The sequence below is a fragment of the Panthera leo genome, chromosome B1 (assembly GCF_018350215.1).
Source record: "Panthera leo isolate Ple1 chromosome B1, P.leo_Ple1_pat1.1, whole genome shotgun sequence".
NCBI classification, from domain to species: Eukaryota; Metazoa; Chordata; class Mammalia; order Carnivora; family Felidae; genus Panthera; species Panthera leo.
The window spans coordinates 8,733,844-8,756,043 of NC_056682.1; the positions used below are offsets into that span (position 1 = coordinate 8,733,844).

Consider the following 22,200-nt stretch of genomic DNA (forward strand, 5'->3'; position numbering starts at 1 on the left):
GGTGTGAGTAATGTATTTATCTGCTAATTTAGTCATTTACTTGATGGATACAAGAGAATTTCGAAGGAAGGTTTTAAAGTTACTTGGATATACTTTTTCAATGCCCAGGAAGATCTGCCATAAATACAGCATATAAAACTTTCTAGATACATTTGAAGTACCAGAGGACTAATTCATTATAGCGCTCTAAAAGTGTATCAAGTGGGAGAGGAGTGTAATTTCTTTAAAGTGCTCTGCATAGATGCAAGCAATATACTTAATGTAATCCAAAGAATTGGGGGCAGCGGGCATTGAAAAAGGTTCCAAAGGTGCTTCTGCTGGGTGGTACCTGCATTTCTTTGACTTCATGTACTGGAGCCCCAGAAGGTGGAGGTTAAACAGGCAGAGAGCGAGACGTGTACGGAATTCCTAGCTGATACCCTGTAAAGTCCATTTGCAAGCAAACAATCCGTGAGCGGTTGTTTTTTCCCTTTACAGACTGGAGTTGCATAAAGTATACTGACCCTATTTTCCTTTGAGTACAAATGTTAGTGTACTATCCAGTAGGTATGTTTAAAAAAAAATCCTCTGGTTTCATGAACGTTTAAACCAGTATTTATAAAATAATCTATAAAGTGAAAATGTACAAAGCTTGACTGGATTCTTTCATCGGTAGAGCTGATGGGAAGGTACGGTTGATTGGTTGAATTGCTACATTTTCTTAAAACATATATACAGTATAATAGTGGCAGCATTTTGGGACACCTGAGTGGCTCAGTTGGTTAAGTGTTGGACTTTAGCCTAGGTCACGATCTCGCCGTTCCCTAGTTCGAGCCCTGCATTGGGCTCCATGTTGACAGCTCAGAGCCTGGAGCATGTTTCCAACTCTCTGTCTCCCTCTGTCTCTCCCCCTCCCTACTTACGTTCTGTCTCTGTCTCTCTCAAAAATAAAATAAACGTTAAAATTTTTTGTAAATGGCAGCATTTTAATAGTAATACTGTGTTTCTTTGTTGCTCTGAACACAATTTAATTTTATATTTTTTTATGGATAAGATTTGCCGATTTAATTTTTTACGTCAATATTTCTTTTGGATTAACTTGTATATTTTTTCTCAAGGAAGGCTATTGTCATCTTGGAATCGGGGCCAAGAGTCTCTCTGTGTTTAAATGTCGAATGAGTATTACCGTGGTACAATGAATGGCTTCCGCCCAGCTTAATTATGTTCGCGCTACAGATAAATGCATATGCCGTATCTGTGGATTTGCAAATACGAAGCAGGGGCTCCCTCTGCATAATCTTATGCACATTGCTTTTGTTTTTTTAGATTTTGTAATACAGATAATAAAGCTAATTCCCTTTAAAATCAAAGATGGGGCACCGGGGTGGCTCAGTTGGTTGAGTGCCCGACTTCGGCTCAGGTCATGATCTCACAGTTCATGAGTTCGAGCCCCACGTTGGGCTCTGTGCTGAAAGCTCAAAACCTGGAGCCTACTTTGGATTCTGTGTCTCCCTTTCTCTCTGACCCTCCTCTGCTCATGCTCTGTCTCTTTCGCCTTCAAAAATAAATTTAAAAAAAACATTAAAACTTTTTTTAAAAAAATCAGAGGTAGATAATGGGAACGTGATGCTAATAGCATGTAATACCATGATATTTCCTAACCACACAGTAAATGTGAAATGACAGTGGTATTGGCAATAGTAAATGTATTTTCAAGAAAGGGACACAAAGAAAAAGTTACATGACAATATTAAATACTGTGATGGCAAAGGAAAAAATACAGCAGAGTTACTAAGCCGAAAACACATTGAAAATACCATCAGGTATGCACTGTTCATGTTACATCCTGGGCCATCAAAGAGAGGAAATTCAAGAAGATTCTGAATATATTGTAAGAATGAGGAAGGTATAATACTTAAATCACCCACCTACTGTCACCACCAAGTGGGTGACTTCTCTGGATTAATCACCCAGTAGGGTGTCTCCAGGCATTCGCCATCAATTCCAAAGGTAGTTTTTATTATTATCATTATTATTATTATTAGTTTCTTTATTTATTTTGAGAGAGCAAAAGCACAAGTGGGGGGCAGGGTGGGCAGCAAGGGAGAGAGAGAATCCCGAGCAGAATGCGTACTGTCAGCTGTCTGCCCAGAGCCCAAGGCATAACCTCAAGATCATGACCTGAGCGAAGGCAGATTGTTGTTTTCATTTCTACACTCCATCCCTGGTTTCTGCCTCAAGACTGCAGCATCCAGTTCTGCTTGAGCTTCTAGCCTGTCCCCTTACCCTTTGGACTTCAAACTCAAGACAGGGACATCAACCCTTGTGGTAGTTTTCAGCCTGTTTGGCCTGCTGTGCATAATTCAGATTTGCAAGACCTCACAGTATCGTACAGTTCCTAAATCAATCAATTAATCAATCAATCACTTTCTCTCTCAATGTCTCACTCACTCAGTCTGCTCTCACTATCATAACCAAATGTCTTCGACTGGATGGCTTAAACAACAGCAATTTATTTCTCACGGTTCTGGAGGCTGAAAAGTCCGGACTCCCAGTTGCCCTCATATGAGAGGGGAAGAGGAAGCAAACCGTCTATTGTCTCCTCTGTTTCAAGGCACTAATCCCATCTTGAAGACCCTACCCTCATGACCTCAGTTAAACTCAGTTACCGGGGCGCCTAGGTGGCTCAGTTGGTTAGGCATCCAACTTTGGCCTAGGTCACGATCTCACAGTCCGTGGGTTCGGCCGCGCGTTGGGCCCTGTGCTGAACAGCTCAGAGCCTGGAGCTGCTTCAGCATCTGTGTCTCCCTCTCTCTCTGCCCCTCCCCTGCTCACACTCTGTCTCTCTGTTTCTCAAAAATAAACATTAATAAACAAACAAACAAACCCAGTTACCTCCCCAAATCCTATCCCTAAGTATCGTCATCTTGGAGGTTAGGGCTTGGTCCTATAAATGTGGGAGGGACACAATTCAGTCCATAGTGTTATCTATCTATCATCTATCATCTATGATCTATCATCTGTCTACAGATGCATACCTTCTTGGTTCTGTTCTCCTGGAGAAAACTGATCAATCATCTTATCATCCCTGGGATCTTAACTCCAAATGGCTTCCTCTGACCAAATCCATTTTTAGGTCACTCACTGGTCCCTGCCATTTAAATTGTTCCTCATGTGCAGGGAGACATCCAATTCTCGGGCCACTTTACTCTCAGAAGCCATCAGGTGCCTCCTACGTTCAGGTTTGACTCTTAGCTGAGCACCCAGCACCAGCCCTGTAACTTCATCAGAAGTCATGCCTCCTTTTACCTCACTCTTTAATCATGGAGGTTATCAATGGCTTTCATCTGCCCAGCCAATCCATACTTTTCTCACTTAAGATCTTTGTGTCTTTTTTTTTTTAACATTTATTTATATTTTGAGAGACAGAGAAAGAGAGTATAGCAGGGGAGGGGCAGAGAGAGAGGGAGACACAGACTCTAAAGCAGGCTCCAGGCTCTGAACTGTCAGCACAGACCCTGACGTGGGGCTTGAACCCATGATCCGTGAGATCATGACCTGAGCCGAAGTTGGACACTCCACTGGCTGAGCCACCCAGGTGCCCCAAGATCTTTGTGATTAGTTCAATTTATTACTCTGTGTCCCTAGACATCCTGTTTGCTGCACACATAAAGAACATGCCAGCGGTATCTGGGTGACTCAGTGGGTTGAGCGTCCGACTCTTGGTTTCAGCTCACATCATGATGTCACAGTTTGGGAGATTGAGCCCTGCATCAGGCTCTGCCCTGACAGCATGGAGCCTGCTTGGGATTCTCTCTCCCTCTCTCTCTGGCCTGCCCTGCTTACACACACACTCTCTCTCTCTCTCTCTCTCTCTCTCTCTCTGTCTCTCAAAATAAGTAAATAAACATTTTTTTTAAAAAAAGAATATATCAGCATTACCTTTACCACAAAAAGGTCACGGATCACTCCATTTTATTTTACATGGTTTCTGGTCAGTGGTAGATGCTGACGAAATCTCAGTGAACAAATAAAGCCCTCTCGTGAGGAAAAATTCTCTGCTGGCTGATAATGACTGCCAAACGATGGAGAGAAAAGGTTATTAACATTAACGCAGAAAGGTGGGGGGGAAGGAAGTAGCGGGAAATGTTGAGGTAGAGGCATTTCGTTAATGATACCCCTTTTATCTTGGATGAGTGGCAGCAGGAATTTCATTCAGCCCATAGGAGTGGCGATGCAGAGAAGTGACACTCTCCACTCTGTCCTACAAAGGAAGCAAAAGGTCACTTGAGCTTTCCTGTAGAATAAATCTCATAGTGCATGTACCGTCTCAGATTCCTTAACGACATTCTCAACGAACATGACATCTAGCGACACAGCCTGGTCCGTGGAAAACGTACTTGACAGGCAACGGCAGACCTCAGTTGTACTTCTGACGCTGGCTAATTTGCTGTGTTTTCTAAGGGAAGTTAGTTAACTTCCTTAAAATTCAGTGTCATTACTTGCAAAGGGATTGGATTTGATCATTTCTAACGTCTCTTAGAGCTCTCGATTTCTGTTCTAGTCTAATGAGATTTAAATTTTTAAAAACCTTACTTCTTACTTTTTTAAAAATGTAAAATTACCAGGCAGCACTTTCCCCTGCCCAGAAGAAGTTTCTTTGTCGGCATCTCAGGATGCTTAGACATAAACCTTTACGTACCCTCCCACAAAAAGATGGTAACTTTTCAGTCGTTTCACTGTTGCTCATGTTCCTAAGGTCTATGTCATATTATTCATTATTTTAATGAGACTAGTAATGAACAAGGTAAACTAAGTCTTTAGAGTTGGAATATATCTTGCCTGGTTTTTTTCCTCCTAAATTGGATATTACAGTATTTTATGCCAGATTATCATATCAAACTCAAACAATGCAACTGCAGTTATAGGATATCTACTAACATTTGTATTTATAAGAACAATTTAAACTTATGTTGAGAAGGGTGTTCATTCACTTTACTATTTTAATATTCTCAAATGAAGATTTACATATGACCACCATTAATTATGGTACATTTTAGCATGCCTATTAGACTTGCAGAATAACATACTATAAAAAAAATTCTCAATACAAGAAAGAATATTTCTCATCCTTAATCAACAGTTATTACAAGCAATATTTAATGTAGTCATATTAGACAAGTATGTTGAAAATAACTTTTTAAAAGTCAGTGGTAACCAGGACAGAATATGAAATGCCACATAAAATGAATTCACTTTAATTTTCCTCTTACTTTTCTTCCCATCTGTCAAATAAAGGGTTTAGATTGGATGATTTGAGAAAGAATAGTTTGCGACTCCGTGAGGATGGGAGGGTAATTAATGAATGATAATGGGATTTAAGGAAGACCCTGAAAGTATCATAGGAGAAGAGAGAGACAGGACTCCCAGACAGGAAGTACAGCTTAGATATGTCCTGGTCCATCTTTGTTTAAATGATAGAGATACAACAAAAATTAAAACTCTACATGCATAGTCCTATAGTTTAGCTCCTAGCTAACTGTGGCTATTAAAATTTAATGTCAAACAGATTTAAATTAGGTAAAATTTAAAATTCATCTCTTCAGTCATACTAAACACCTTTCAAGTGCTCAGTAGCCATATATAGCTACCACGTTTGTTCAGATACAGAACATTTCTATCATAACAGAGAGTTTCGCTGGTCACCACTGAGTCTGGATAATGATAAAAATGGGAACACAGAAATTCATTGCCTGTCTGACTGTAATATGGGCTGCATCTTGCTTCAGAGAAGATAGAAATAACTTTTGACTGTATTTAAAAATATATAATGAAGTGTGTTTGCTAAAGAAAGGATAACAGCTATAGTCTTCTCCATGCATACAGAGAAAAAAGAAGGGAGTGTAGAAAATTATCAACCCAAATAAAAGTCACAGAAGGAGAAAAATTATGGGAGAAATGGTGTGTATGTTAAGACTAGATTCAGCTATAGGAAACACACACACACACACACACACACACACACACACACTACACATACTGATTTGTGCTTATGCTAATCACGTAAATGTCTAAAGAAGTCCAGAGCTGGTATGGTTAATTCAATGCTATCCTGAGAGACTTTCCAACTCACCAGTCTGCCATCCCTGGGTGGGGGATGGTCTTCAACCTCATGGTCTAAGGAAGCATCCTTATATCAGGCACAATAATGATGGAAGGGACAAAGAAGAGGAAAAGGCATCCCCCACTGTCTTCTAAGGAAGACTCTGGGAGGCTAATATACATTATATCCCACCGGCCAAAATTTAGCCACATACTCACGCTTACCTCCAGAATGGCTAGGATGTGTGATAATTTATTGCAGTCAGCCATGTGCCTAGCTAAGAAGTCTGTTCATTCAGAAGAAAGGGAGAAGAGATCTTGAACACTACCATGGATATTAAACACAAAATAAAAGATTCTTACAAGACCAAGATATGTCAGTGATTATAATAAATATTAGTGGGTTAAAGTTTTACATGAAAAGATAAAAATTGTGACTGTATTTTCTAGTCTATCTGTAATCTCCTTGCAAGAAATATACAAAGATCAAAAAACAGAAAAGGTGAAAATCAAAGAATGGGAAAAGTACACTGTGCAAATAATGATTAAGCATAAGATGTTCTAGTAATATTAAAATTAGACAAAATAACATTAAAGGAATGTCATTAATGTGGATAAAAGGAAAACAGAATCCTCCATGAAAGAGAAAAACTCTGGGCTTCTATGCCCCTGACCACACAACCTCAGAATACATAAAAAGAAACAAAGAATTGTTAACAGAACTGGTAATCCCAGCGTAAGAGTGGCTGATTTTCATACAACTATAACAGAAACTGAACTGAATAAAGATTTGTGCTAAAAAATAAGTCTTTTCTAGTACATATGCATAAATCCTGCATACAAGAAACATAAAATATGTATTCTTTTGTGAAGTTTTTATCTTCAAATTTGAAACAGAAGTATTGTAGAAATAGCACCAAGAGTTCCAGATAGCCTTTACAAAACTTTCTTTTATGTTAACATCTTGCCTAAACATAGTATAAGTAGTAAAACTAAGGACTTAGCATCAGCACAGCACAATTAAAGATTCTATTTGGATTTCACCAGTTTTCCCACTCATGTCCAGGTTTCCTGTCCGATCCAGGAATCTACCTTTAGTCCTAATTTCTCCCTAGTCCTCAGTCTGTGATGGTGTCTCAGCCTCTGATTGTCTTTCCTGAACATCACACTTTGGGAGAGTACCGGTTCGTGACTTCATGGAAGATCTCTCGGTTTGGGTTTGTCTGATGTTTTCTCATAATTAGCCCATTCAAACTAGGCCGCACCCCTTTCAGTACATCTTATCAGGTAGTACATAATGCCTTACGTCTCATTACTGCGGACATTAACTTCAATTCAGCTGGTGTCTGACAGGCTTCTTCGCTCTCAAGTTATAATTTCGTCCTTTTTAATGAAGTGTCTTAAGGGAGATACTTTGAAACTAAGCAAGTATCCTGTTTCTCCACAGTTTTACCTGGTGTTTTGAACCCACATTGGTGAATCTTGCCTGCAATCATGTTTACTGTAGTATTCTAATGGCAAGACGTTTCCCTCTCTCACACATTTACTATTGGATTTTTTTTTTTTTTTTGGTAAGAGAGAACCATTCCTTCTTCCCATCTGTGTATTTATTTGTTTATGTTAGTGTGGGCTTGCAGATATCTCTTTATTCTACTAGGGTTAAAATCTAGTCACTCTTATTATTTATGTTGTTTCCCAAATTGTTATACCTCGAGTCATTGGGACCTCTTCAAGTTGTTCCTTTGCCCTTTCAACAGGCCCTTACTCTTCTTTTAAGAACTTTCTTACTTTCTGATAACAGAAAGTCCCAGAATCATCTTTCATTTTCCCTGCCCCAGCCATGGAACCAACCACTTTTCCAAGGAACTCTGAGAATGGTTTTTTAAAAATTCCTCTTACGTATACATGTAATGTTTGATCTCACAATATCACAAAAATTCTCAACAAATGTCAAAGAGAACATATTCTGTGACGACAATCAATAAAGCCAGTATCGGGATTTTTGACAAAAATAAATAAATAATTTTTTCCCAGCAATACTTATTACAGAAGGAGAGACCAAATTATTATCAGCAATAAAAGGGAATGTAACTATAGACACATTAGATTTTTTTTTTTAATTCTAAGGCAATACTAGGAACAGTGTCATGGGAATACATTGGAAAACATAAACAGCAGTGATAACTTTCTAGTAAATATATAAATCACCATTTTTTATGTATGAAATTGAAAAGGTGAAGGAGTAATAACCATTATCAGTGAAGGCTATCAAAAATAGTGCTTTGTCCCCCATAAAAGCTATAACCAAAAAAATCTAGACAGTTTTATAAGAAGTTTTCCCCAAGCCTTCAAAAGACAAATAAGTTGTGATCTATATCTATTGTTTCAGAGAATTAAAAAAAAAAAAAAATGAGTTAAAGGTCCTCCACAAAACAATAAAACAATTAGGCCAATATTAACTTGATATTCAAAGTAGACAAAGACAATACAAAAATAGGGAACATCTTAGACAAAGCTCCTTTTTGAACACAGAGAGATTCTAATTAAAATATTATTATATTGAATTCAGTAAGCATATATATATGTGTGTGTGTATATATATATATATATATATATATATATATATAGTAACTAATAGGCTATTTCCTAAATTTTAAGGATGTTTCAACATAAAAAAAATAGGTAAATTAAATAAACTGTTAATATATTGAATTCAGTCAGTATATATATATATATATATATGGTAACTAATAGGCTATTTCCTAAATTTTAAGGATGTTTCAACATTAAAAAAAAGGTAAATTCAATAAACTATATTAACTGATTAAAGGAGAGATCTTTTTACTTCAGTAGACACTAAAACAGCGTTCACCAAAATCAATACTCGTTCATGACAAAAACAAACAAAAATTTAGCAATGTAGAAGTAAAAGAGTATTCTGCCTAAGCCGATAAAAGGCATTATCTCAAAAATCATCATTTATATAGGCAAAAACGTTTAAATTCCCACAGGGATAGGAACAAGGGAAAGGTGTTCTCTGTTGCCATCTCTCCAACTGGATATGGAAAATAAAGCATGCATGTAAAACTTAAAAAGAAAGAGACAAGTCGGTCTTTCATTGCAGGCAATATCATTTTTCACACCGAAAAATCAAGAATCTACATACTCTTTGAATGAATGAGCTCATCAAATTTCGTAGATAAAAGATGAATATAATATTCAATAATACCCTAATAATAGGCTATTAGAAATAAAATTAAAAGAAATAAGATTATATTAACCATTACATTCAACACATCTAGCAGTAGTAGGTACTATCAAATACTACTTCTAGCATCTTGTAAAGGTGCAGCAAATGCACATTTTGGTCAGAGATCAAGTGCCCTAATGTTAAAATCAGTATAGAACCACAGTGGAGACAAAGCCAAATATGACTACCACAGATGAGCTTCTAGAATACAAGCATAAATCTGAAATTTGATTAAAAAAATACAAATTTTACTACAATTTTGTTATTTGAAAGGTTTGTGGTCAAAAGTATTTTTTAAATTTCATAATGCAGGAGAGATTATATCTCCGTAATTTCATCCGTTAGGGTGTTTGTCAGTCACTGCATGGGCCACCTATGCCATTAAAAGGGCGTTCATTTCTATGACAGTTGCTGAAGGAGAAAAAAAACGTCCTTAAAGGGAGTTAAACATCTATAAGTTAGAGTTCTTAGTTTCCTTCATTTAAGTTTTTGGATGCTGTACACTGAACAAATTGCACAAAGATTAGAATTATAGTTTCTACCATTCTGAATTATATTGTTTAAATTGTATAAGCCTTTGTTGGTTCAAAAAGTATTGAATGGTCTTTCTTACGTAACTCAAATACGCTCTGTTAATGTTCCAATTTCATTCTCAGATTCTAATCTAGTCATCAGCTTTATTATTTTGCATATTTAACTATCTGAAAGCTTATAATAGTTCTTTTCATGATATTAACATTTTAGTTATTATTAGTTGCTACAGCATTACACTTTTGCAATAGTAAATATTTTCATTTCAAAATAACATATTTTCACCACAAAAACAACATAAGGAGAATTTTGCTCCAGATAACATCTAGAATATTTACACATATTTGTAAATGAACATTCAGATATTCACAGTAAATCCAAATAACATGTCTTAAGTGTATTACTGATGTTGTAACTCTGTTTAAATATGAAAGAAACCTTTGAGATCACAGAATTCTTGGTCACACTCAAGTTCAGGGATGCCAGAAATTACACTGTAGTTGGCTTGCAGCTACTGAATGTTCTAAAGACCAAGGTTGAAGCTACACTAAATATCTGGTTTGGGCCAAATATCAAAGCCAAACAAAATCTCCATGCAACTCTAGTAACTAGGAATAAACCTAACAGAAATTATAATGCCATGCCGAATAATATAAATAACGACTTGTGTAAATGGAAATAAATCATGCTCATTGTTGAAGCCACAGTATAATAAAAATATAATTTCTTTCAAACTAATTACTAATTTCAACTCAATTCCAAGCAAAATTCTAGTGGGTTTATTATAAAAGTTGATACAAGGGAGAGCAATCAAACAAAATTCATTTTAAAAACAAAGTAAGAACAATTGAGTGGACAAAACAGACCCATGAATATTTAAAAACTTGATGCGCGACATAAGGAACATTAAAACTAAGTGAAGAGGATGTTCTTCACCAAATGTTACTGTGAGAACAGATTTTGTCATACATAATTAAAATAAGAGATATACCTTATAATCCATTCTAAGTGAATGAAAGACCTAATCTGCAAAGCTTTTGAAAGAAGACATAATAGAATATCTTTATGGCTACAAGGTAGGAAAAGATTTCTTAAACGTGATTCAAAAGCTCAAAACATACAAGGGAAGACTGATGAATTTGAATGCATCAAATTTCTCACCCTTCAACTATAGAGACCATACATGAATGGTTACCAGGGAGCTTGGGTGGCTCAGTCAGTTAGATCTCCAACTCTTGATTTCGGGTCAGGTCATGATCTCACGGTTCATGAGTGTGAGCCCCACGTTGGACTCTGCACTGACAGCACAGAACCTGCTTGGGATCTCTCTCACACAAAAAATAAATAAATAAACATTAAAAAAAAAAAATAAAGACCAGCTACTATGAAAGACTATTTGCAATTCACGTAACTGACAATGATTAGTTATAAAAATACATAAAGAGCTCCTTATAAGAAAACAGTCAACCAACCAAAAAAGTGAGAAAAGGATATGAATATGTAATCCAATGACAAACTGATGTCCAACGAATATATGAAAAGATACTCCAACTCGTTTCTAAGTAGAGAAATGAAAAACAATACTAAAATATTGCATCACATCCATCAGATTGACAAGTTGAAAATATTTGATGTTAACCATTGATAAGGTTGTGGAAAAATGGACCACTTTTTATACGCTGTCCAGAGTGTCGTTATACAAACACCCTGGAGGGCAACATGGCAGTATCCTAGTGAAGCTGTATATATGCACAACAATTGGATGGTTAGGTATATATTCTTCTAGAGAGACCCTAGCCGGTGTGGCAAGTAGACATATGGTGGGACATTCATGTTTATAACAGTGAAAAAGTGGACACAGGCCTAACTGCTCAATGTGATGTACTCCATCGATAGCATAATATACAGTCCTTAAAACGAATGAACCATGGATATATATGTTCACATGGTGAAAAGTCAAAAATGGAATACTGAAAAATAAAGGCGAGCTAAATAATGATATTCACAATCTCAGAGTGTTTTGTGTAATAACTGAAAATACACAAAATATTACATAGTGTTTATGCATAAATCCTTGGGCAGTAATAGGATGTAAGTGTGTACATGAAATTTACAAACATTTTAATGAGTAGGATATGAATGGAAGGAAGAGAGGCAGTCTGGGGAGAATAGCTGAAACCCTATAGTTCTTTATCTAATCTTTTTTTTTTTTTTTTTGAAAAATCTGAATCTATCAAATTGTTAAAGATCTTATAAAGTTCAGCAGTGTTTTCTTATGTGGTGATTTTATTGTTTCCATACTTTTCTCTATGTTTGAAGAGATTTGCTGATAAAAATGGAGGTTTTACCATGTTCATTGAACAAAAAAAAATGATAATTGAGCCAGAATTAATACAGCTATCATGCAAAACGCAGATGCAGGACAAAATACTTAAGTCAAAAAAATAAAATAAGATGAAAGGAATTGTAGCAAGCAGTGCACAAATTTCCTTCAATATATTTATAAAATGCTGCCTTGGATTAATAAGGAAGGATACATAGAAGTGACGTACAGCCAGCTGCCTTATGAACCAATCAGCAGAAGAAGAGATAAAGGAAGTCATTTCCGTTGTGTGTTCAGGGAAAAGATTGCCTATCAGAAATAAAAGCCTCTTGTCCACAATTAGAATAACAAGACCACACTGTGGCTAACAGCTTAATGAATCCAACAGCAAAGATTAGAAAGACGTTCCTCTGAAATTTGTAAATTACCAAAATTATGTACGATGATGTAGTCATGCTTAGGTAAGGGTGGAAGTTTTAACTGAGTTTTTCTGTGGAGTGCATGCTCTTTTAAATAAATAATCTTCATTATTTAACTAGCAGATCACAGTGACTTTAATTCACCAAAGTCATTTATTTTACAGGCAACTATGATCATTTTCTCCAGATTTCCACTTGCACTTCCAACTCCCTAAGTCCCGATATTAGCTAGCGCCAACATTTCATCTGTTGGTAACATCTCATGGACCCTTTTCCTATTTAGCAGAGTGAATACCGATTTGTAAACCAAATGGTGATACATTATGATAGCCAAAGGGCAGAGCTTTACCTGGACAGAGATTCATTATTTTTTAATGTGGCACAGCTTGGTGCATGCGATATCATCAAGCACTCGGAAAGGTTCTTGCCAGAGATTGATGACCTAAACAATTACTGAAACTTAATAGTAGCATCAGCAACCGCAGGTTAATACGGCACGCCCGAGGTACATTACTTTCATTCTTGTTCCTGCTTGTCTTTGACCAAATTGTATCAATATTTGGAGCAGAGAAAAGGTTACAGAAAGCTGTGATCTTATTCTATATTAGCAATTCTATGGTATTTTTATCTGGTATTGGCAGGTACCAGATCAAAAATAATTTGCTTCGCTATATACCCAGAGGCAGGATGCTGTATCCTGTGGTGGATCTATTTTTAATTTTGTGAGGCACTCCCGTACCGGTTTCCGAAGCAGCTGCACTATTTTACATTCCCACCAATAGTGTGCAAGCGTTCCAATTTCTCCGTATCTCCAAACCGAGATCAGGTTCTCAAAGAGGTATCTGCACCACCACGGTCACCACAGCATTACTCAAAATAACCAAGACTGGGAAGCAACCTAAATGGCCATTGACGGATGAATGGATAAGGACAATGTGGTATATACATACACTGGAATATCATTTAGTCTTAACCGACTGAGCCACCCGGGCGCCCCATTGGTTTAGTCTTAAAGAAGGAAATCCTACGATATGCAACAACATGGATGAACTAGAGGCCATTATGCTACATTAAACCAGCCAGTGACAGAAGGACAAATACTGCATCATTCAACTTATATGAGACAGCTAAAATACTCAGAGTCATTGACACAGAGGTTACAATGCTAGTTGCCAAAGGTGTGGGGGTTGGAGAAATTTGGAGAGGTTCAACAAGTATAAAGTTTCATTTATACAAGGGGCGCCTGGGTGGCTCAGTCGGTTAAGCGTCCAACTTCAGCTCAGGTCATGATCTCATAGTCTGTGAGTTTGAGCCCCGTGTCCGGCTCTGTGCTGACAGCTCAGAGCCTGGATCCTGCTTCCGATTCTGTGTCCCCCTCTCTCTCTGCCCCCTCCCCTGCTCATGCTCTGTCTCTCTCTGTCTCAAAAAGTAAATAAAAACATGTTTAAAAAATTAGAAAAAGTTTCATTTATACAAGATGAATAAGTTCTAGAGATCTGGCCTACAGGGTAGTGCCTACAGTTAACAATACTGTATTGGGTACTTAAAAATTTGTGAAGCAGGTAAATCTAGGGGCGTCTGGGTGGCTTAGTCAGTTGCACATCTGACTCTTGGTTTCCCCTCATGTCATGATCTCATGGTTCGTGGGTTCAAGTCCCGCATCAGGCTCTGTGCTGACAGTATGGAGCCTGCTTGAAATTCTCTCTCTCCCTCCTACTCTCTCAAAATAAAGCAACTTGAAGAAAATAAAAATAATTTGTGACGAGGGTAAATCTCATATTAAGTACTCTTATCACAATTAAAAAAATTAATTTGCCTGCAAATCAACCGTAAAATATAATGCAAGAAATTTGTGGGTCTGTTCAGATAGTATTTCATTGGCTATATTACACGTGGGCTACATCTGTGAGATAAATGTGTCAGAGAGGGTGATTTTCCGGTTCTTCTCCATTTTTTTTCCTTTAGAAAATGCTTTATTTCCTATAACTGGCTTGATAATTTGATGAAAATATATTTTGCTAGAATGTGCCTCTTTTGGACTAAAAACAGATTTCTTTATGCATACAATTTAACCAATTTCAGTAATTTCACCAAGAAGTATTAGAAGTGATGGCATGATCCCTGCGAACAAAGCATTATAAAGACCCAGCTTCTCGAATACTCCGGATGTAGCTGAGTTGTAAATGTAAACACCATTGGTTGATTCATACTCATTTCATACCTTACTATTTATATCCTTCTTAAAGCTCTTTGCCTGCATATAAAATTCGAGAGTACAGTGGAATAAAATACCAATCAGTGAGTGGCTTTTTTAACTCAAATTCTGTTGTGAGCATTATCAGCCATGGCAGGCCATTAACAAGGTTATTTCTTTACTAGTGAATTAATGATAGAAGGACAACCAGCGTAAACTATTCTGCAGACAGGCCAATAATGAAAACATAGTTAAAGCAGTAAAGCTTGCCAGCTACTGATGAGACTCAGGAGAAATTTCTTAACAGATGTTTCCCTGAGCAAATATATACTTTGCCTACTCTGATTATGATGGTCTGGAGAATTCTTGATTTGATTCAACATTCAGCTACTCTTCAGCAGGCTCATAAAAATATGATTTTTACAAAGAGTATATTCTACCTTTTTTCCCCCTAAGAACCAATACATAACATATTTATGGTCCTCGGCCGCATATGGTGAAGCCGTGGTCCAAAAACACTATAATTAAGGTTGTGTCAGCATTTCATTATGAAGGAAAGGAGGCAAAGCCTTTTTGTTTTGTTTTGTTTGTTTTCATGTTATAAGCTTCCCTAGCCGAGTGCCCACAGGCTGCAATACAGCGGCCTTTCCTTATCCGCCGAGGATCTGTTCCAAGACCCCCAGTGGATGCCTAAAACGGCAAGTAGCACCAACACCTGTATATACTCTGTGTTTTCCTATACATGCATACCTATGATAAGGTTAAGTTTAGAAATTAGGCACGGTGAGAGATGAACAACGATAATTAATAATAGAATAGAATGATTACGATAAGATGCTATGATAAAAGCTATGTGAATGTGCTGCGTCTCTCCAAGTATCTTATACTGTCCTCACCCTTCTTCATGTGATGATGTCAGATGGTAAAATGCCCACGTGATGAGACACAGTGAAGCGAATGAGGCAGGCGTTGTGACTTGGCATTAGGTTTCGTGGGAGCGTGGTTGGTCTGCTGGGGGAGGCAGAAGAATGGAGGACGGGGCCACCCTCATCTCTGACCTCCTGGGTGCCTCCCGCTAAGAACTTCTGATGCCTTGCTCTTGACTGAATGATTTCTGTTCACACAGCTTAAGAGGTTTTTTTTTTTTTTTGAAAACCTGGAGATTACTCCTGACAGACAGTTCAACCTTTCAGGTTCACGCCTACTCATCATAATATTCTGGAGCCTTCCGTATGGAGTCAGCATTAGCAGGGGAAGGTGGTGGTTTCTAATAGCAAGAAAACAAAGCATATGGAGAGTGGTGAGGGTCACAATTTTGCAGTCCCCTTATGGTGCCTGTCCGGGGCATCTCTGCGGTTTTAATAATATCTGCTTGTGTGTATCAGAGCCCTAGTTAGTTTAACTCTTTCTTTTAAAAATCTCTTCCATTTTCTGAGTTGAAACCAAAAGTCAGACTCTCTCTCTCTCTCTCTCTCTCTCTCTCAAAATAAATAAACATAAAAAATTTTAAATTAAAAATCACCCATTTTCTGAGCTGAAGTCAAGAATCAAACGCTTAACCAATGCCACCCAGACGTTTTTTAAATTATAAAAAAAAAAAAAAAAAAGATTTTTTTTTTATATGCTCAGGTCATGATCTCATGGTTGGTGAGTCTGAGTCCCACATCAGGCTCTGCGCTGACAGCTTTGAGCCTGCTTGAGAGAGAACTTTGAGCTCTCTCTCTCCCTCTCACTCTGCCCCTCCCCTGCTCATGCTCTCTCTCCCTCAAAATAAAAAAACAAACACGAGAAAAAATTTTAAAAATAAAAAAAGTTAAAATCTCCCATTTTCTAGTTTCTAGTTAAAGGGTAGGAAATACGAAAATCTGCACGTACCAGCTGTATGATCTTGAGCTGTGCATTTAATGGCTCCTCAAGGTTAAACCCCCTGAGCATTCTCAAATGTGGACATCCTCAAGTGAAAACTCTCCGTCCCCACACCGTGTGAGGATCCGGTTAGACAATTATGCCGGTGTTAAACACAGGGCCTGGTGCACGATGGTCCACACCATCTCCTCCCCTACCCGGTACGGTTCGATCTTTGTTCTCACCATAGGCTCCTTACTCTGCCATTGCCTGAAATAAACCGTGGGTGTCTTTCTACCTAAAACCAATCCTTCTTAAACATCCTACACTCTTTTATTCAAACACAAGCAGCGAATTAGCCACATCAATGGCTGCTGCTGTAAGATTAATAAATCATCCTCTAGGGTCCACGAAGAAGAAAGTCCGTGTCTGTTTTATTAACATAGTGCCTCATGCCTGGTGTGGAGTGAGGTACGTGCTTCATAAAACATGGTCCATAGAGCTACTAAGTGGTTGCGATATTACCTGGGGTCACGCAACAACTTAAGTGAAAATCTTTTCAAAACTGTGGATTTGATTTCTGCCGCGGGTGGTGAGTGAAAAAAGACAAATTTGCTCTGGTATTATTTTATTTTAATAGCTTGTACATGAATCTATTGTGAAAACTAGACTTAAGTCACACTTTCAGCAAGAGGTTTCAAGCCAACACCAGAAGACATATCATACTGCTGTCACGGTGCACTAAAGCCAGCCGCCCTGACACGGTGAAAGGCGGGGAGCCAAAAGCCTGCAGAAATCCCAGGACAAGGGAGAGCGCAAGACATCTCTTTACACACCCTTGCCACGGCCTGAAAATACCAATTACATTTTAATGCCTCTTATTGATAAACTGCACTTGTCCCCACCGCTCCTAATTTACCTCTGCAGAATTTCCAGTCCTCGAGGAGCGCCTCTTATCCAACCCCATTTAAAAGAATAATTGCACCTGTGCATAATTAAAAAGAACAGGTAGCTGGCTAATAATATTTCCCGCTTATCTTTGGGCTATTATGTATTTTTAGGCCACCTTAAAATATGAATGAGCAATCTGCTGTATAATTGGGTGGGAGCCCAGTGATAATTTATCAATGTATCAAAAATTTATCAATGGTAAATTAACCAACAGGACAGCCTCTCGCCCTAACCAATAGAATCACTACCACATATTCTAGGCTGTATTCGTAGGGTTCTTTTCCTCTGCATTTTCAAACCGGGCAGGGGGCAGATTCAATAACACAGCCCTTTTAAAAACCGGCATTGATGCTTTTTTTTTTTTTTTAAATCACAATGTAAATATTTTTGCACGCCTGATAGGGAAGAACGTTCAAATCTTTGAAGGATTTCCCTGACTTACCAAGAAATAATTCCCAGGCGCCACCCTCCTTTGCCAATTGTAATTCTCAGCGTTTGAAAGCTGCTAGGATCATTAATTGACTCTGCATTATGCCATTTCTCTGGCTGTCTAACCTGTCACTTCCATATTCTTGCGGTCTGTCCTTGCCTTACCCACTGCTTCTGAGAAATGCCTGTCAGGATAGCTGGTACCATGCTTTCCCCCGGTTGCCGGGCAGGCTGCTATTTTGCCATCGCCCTCCAGGGGGCGCTGCCGGACCGTGAGCCTGCCCTGGATGTGCCGCGCTGAGTCCCCGCCGGGCTCCCACAGCCGGGAAGAGACACCTGCTTCTCTCTCGAGAGCCACAGAGCCTGCTTTTAACCGGTGTTACAGGCCGTGGTTTTTACTCCTGATGCGAAAAGACAGCCTCTTTATATGAATGAGAGACAAACACCGAGCAACCTAGAGGTAGCTATGTTCTTTTTCTAGACGGTGGTTTTGGCAAGAACGTGCATTATCTGTGCAAACCTGTTAGTCTTAGCAGTTCATTCTGCAGGCCAGTATAAGCATTCCTTTCACTGAGTTTCACTGAAGTGCTGGCATCGTTGCCTTTTAATTCACTACATTTAAAATATGGGTGACATAGTAAATCCGTTTGTTAATTCTGTCGTAGAATTGTGTATTAATAATTGTAATAGTTTACAGTTTGCGTGTCGCTGCATCGGGACTCCTTATAACAAGTACTGTCTAAATATCTAAGTGTGCTAATGTTGTTTAACATGCACATAACCTTCGGTGAGCATTGGATGGCTTTGGAAAAGTCACCTTGGGTAACTTATCACCCATACAGTGACGCCCTGAACAGTAACTCTTCATTTCACAGTCCCATGTAAAGATCTCATAAATTTGCTTTTTATACATATTGTGTTTATTTATGTTAAAATATATATTAGTTCAAAAACCGTTTTAAACAGGTTTTCTGTTTTCAAAAGCGTTTCCCCCATGCTGTCTGTGATGCAGAAATAATGAAGAAAACGTCTGTTAAAGGGAATAAATAATTTTGTCAAAGAATGTGCTTTTGATCATCATGGCTATTTATTGCTATAAAAGTACAAAAAGCTGAATGAGTGATATCTATAAAACAGAGGATCGTGTCACATCCCTGCTAGAATCTCACACTGATTTCCTAGTGGAATAAAAACGGTATGCAGATGTTTGCATGGTCTGTAAGACCCAACCTTGGGTCCGAATGTTCCTCCTTCCTTTTCCCTGCCCTGCTCCCAGCTCCTCGGTGCACAGCACAATGCTTTTCTCTCGCTTTTTGACACGGCACACAATATGCCTGCCCTGCCTTGGCATCTGCACAGACCTCCCCTTAGCTGGCATGCCTTCCTCGCGCTGAGCCTGGCCAACCGCTGCTCTCCTTTCAGATACCAGCTTGGATGTCATTTTCTCAGAGTCCTACTCCGACCCTCCCTCCCTTTCATCCTCTCGTGAACACCCTCTGCTCTTCCTCCATGGCACTTGTCATACTTGTAATTTTTGACAAACATTGTGTAATTGATTATGTGTCTTTCATTTCCGCTAAAGTTGGAGTGAGGACCATAGCTTACCGGTTAATAACATGCCTTCTAAAGAATGGCTAGTTTGCCGGACGGCTGGGTGGCTCCGTCGGTTAAGTATCTGACTTGGCTCAGGTCAAAATCTCACAGTCGGTGAGTTCAAACCCTGCATCGGGCTCTGTGCTGACAGCTCGGAACCTGGAGCTGCTTCCGATTCTGTGTCTTCCTCTCTCTGCCCTTCCCCCACTCACACTCTGTTTCACTCTGTCTCTCAAAAAAACGAACAAATGTTAAAAAAATTAAAAAAAAAAAAAAAAAAAGAATGGCTAGTTCGGTTCATGATCCAGGCTATGGCACTTACCAGCTTTTCAGTCTTCATTTTCTCATATGTAAATTTGTTGAAGATTCAATAAGTATATATATTATATATATATATATTATATATATACATATATATATAATGGATCTGTCAGGTCTATTATATATATACTATATAAGACATATATGTGTACATGTCGCTTATAAAAGTTGCATAGTAATTCCTATATAAGTGTTATATGGTATTTTCTTTGTTCCTGTGTATCCAATGGCTTCCACATAATAAGCCCTCAGAAAATATTCCCTATCTAAATTAGTAAATGAAAACCTTGGCCTTGTCCTTATAGAAAACCTCATATGCCAAATGAAGGAACTCTTCTGGTTGGCTAGAACATGGATCTTCGTTTTCCTAAGTGTTGTGGAATAGCAATCAGGATGAGAAATAAGTGGGACAGGGGACAGTGTGACAGACGTTTGAAATCACTTCCCATTCTACGTTGCCGGTCTCCTCTATACTCCAGAGTGTAGAACGAATCTGGTAAATAGTACAGTTGGTCTGTGGTGGCTGTTTAATGCATGTATTCATCATTTTTTGAACAGCTGCTACGTTCTAGGCATTATGCTAATTTCCAGGGATGAAGGAGAGAACAACACAAACAAATACTCCTGCCTTTTTGCAACATGCTCATAGTCAGAGTGGGAAATTTGGGGGCTTGTCTCAAACTCTTTGTGGATTTCTAAAGGGAATGTGATGAAATGTCTTGAACCTTCCCCCTTACCTTGGCAAATTTCAGACCTGTTTATACAAAGTTTCCTAAGCAACTCTAGAACTTTGGAGCTTACCTGGGGTCTGGAAGGACAGCGTAAAGAGTCTAACCAAATCACGTGAGTCATTTCCCAAAACGTACACCATAATAATGGATGTAACACTTAAGGCCCATGCCTTGGACAAATGTGTATAAAGAGCCACAGTTTAAAAAGTTTTTAAATTATTGTTACCATGGCTTTTCTTGCTTTGTTTCATCTTGTGTTGACTCGGGGACTTTCTCGCTAATTTGTTTATTTATTTTTTAATGTTTATTTTTGAGAGGGAGAGAGAGAGAGAGAGAGACAGAGTGTGAGTGGGCAGTGGCAGAAAGAGAGAAGGAGACACAGAATCTGAAGCAGAGTCCAGGCTCTGAGCTGTCAGGACTGAGCCTGCCGCGGGGTTCCAACTCGTGAGCCACAAGATCATGACCTGAGCTGAAGTCAGAGGCTTAACCAACTGAGCCACCCAAGTACCCCTAATATATCTGTTTAAATACCAGCTCACACCTTTCCTATTGTATGCCTTTGGGCAGATTACTAAACCCTTGTATGCTTTAGTTTCCACATCCATAAAAGGGTAATAATAGCAGTTACTGTCTCATAAAATTGTCAAGGATCAAATGATGTAAGTTGTATAGTTTAGAAGTTGACACATGGTATATACTCAATTAATGTTGATTTTGCTATTGTTTTTTTGGTCATATGCTCCCTGATGAACCAAGAAAGTCTTTATTCCAAAAATTGATTTCTATAGAAAACACTCGGGAGATACTGAACTTCATCAGGACATTAAACAAACTGAAAATGCCAATTATGTTCTTTCTGGTAACCTCGAAAAACATCCTGGGTCAACAGGCACAGTCAAATCAGCTTTTGTAAGACAGGCAAGTAGATGGGAATCAGCCATCCATGCTGTAGGGGAGCGTTGAGGGCCGTTGCAGTGACAAGAAAATCTTGTTCCAACCCAGGTGACCTCAGTGACATTACAATGAAGTGTAATTGCACATGTTCTTCGTGGTACATGGTGGCAGAGACTAGCTATATTTAAAGTTAAGAGCTCTAATATTACTGATAAGACCGCTTAGGTTTTCTAACAAAAGCAATTGTGAATGTAAAAATAAGAAATGCGGATAGCATCTTGTCAACGTGAATGCCATGTAAGCAAAAGCTATTCTCCATGTATGGGTGATACATTTACAATGAATGCCCTACCTCTAAATATCATATAAGGCAATTTGGTCACTTGCCTCCTTCTCAAATAAGCCATTTTAAATTCCTTACCCCCATATTCCCATCCTACCAACTTAAACCGTCAAATGTATCACCAAACATCCTAATATAAAACACAGTCTTGCAAACAGAAAATATGTAGGTAAAGTTTTACATCTTTAGTCTTATTTTCTCTTCCAAATCGCTGCACTAGGCCAATAGTGAATGTTGGTAGGAGATAACGGTCAGGGGAATAAATGATTTTGAGAATGTAGTCAGATGAGGAATC

At 38.4% G+C, this 22,200-nt stretch overlaps 1 protein-coding gene across 1 annotated transcript in view; it reads left to right on the forward strand.

Moving 5' to 3' along the window:
• The first annotated feature begins 20,737 nt into the window (after positions 1-20,737).
• Positions 20,738-22,200, forward strand: part of NEIL3 (nei like DNA glycosylase 3) — a 97,850-nt gene continuing 96,387 nt past the window's right edge. The window contains exon 1 of the mRNA XM_042934222.1: positions 20,738-20,780. The gene's annotated coding sequence lies outside the window, so the exon portion shown is untranslated. The remainder of the gene's footprint in view (positions 20,781-22,200) is intronic.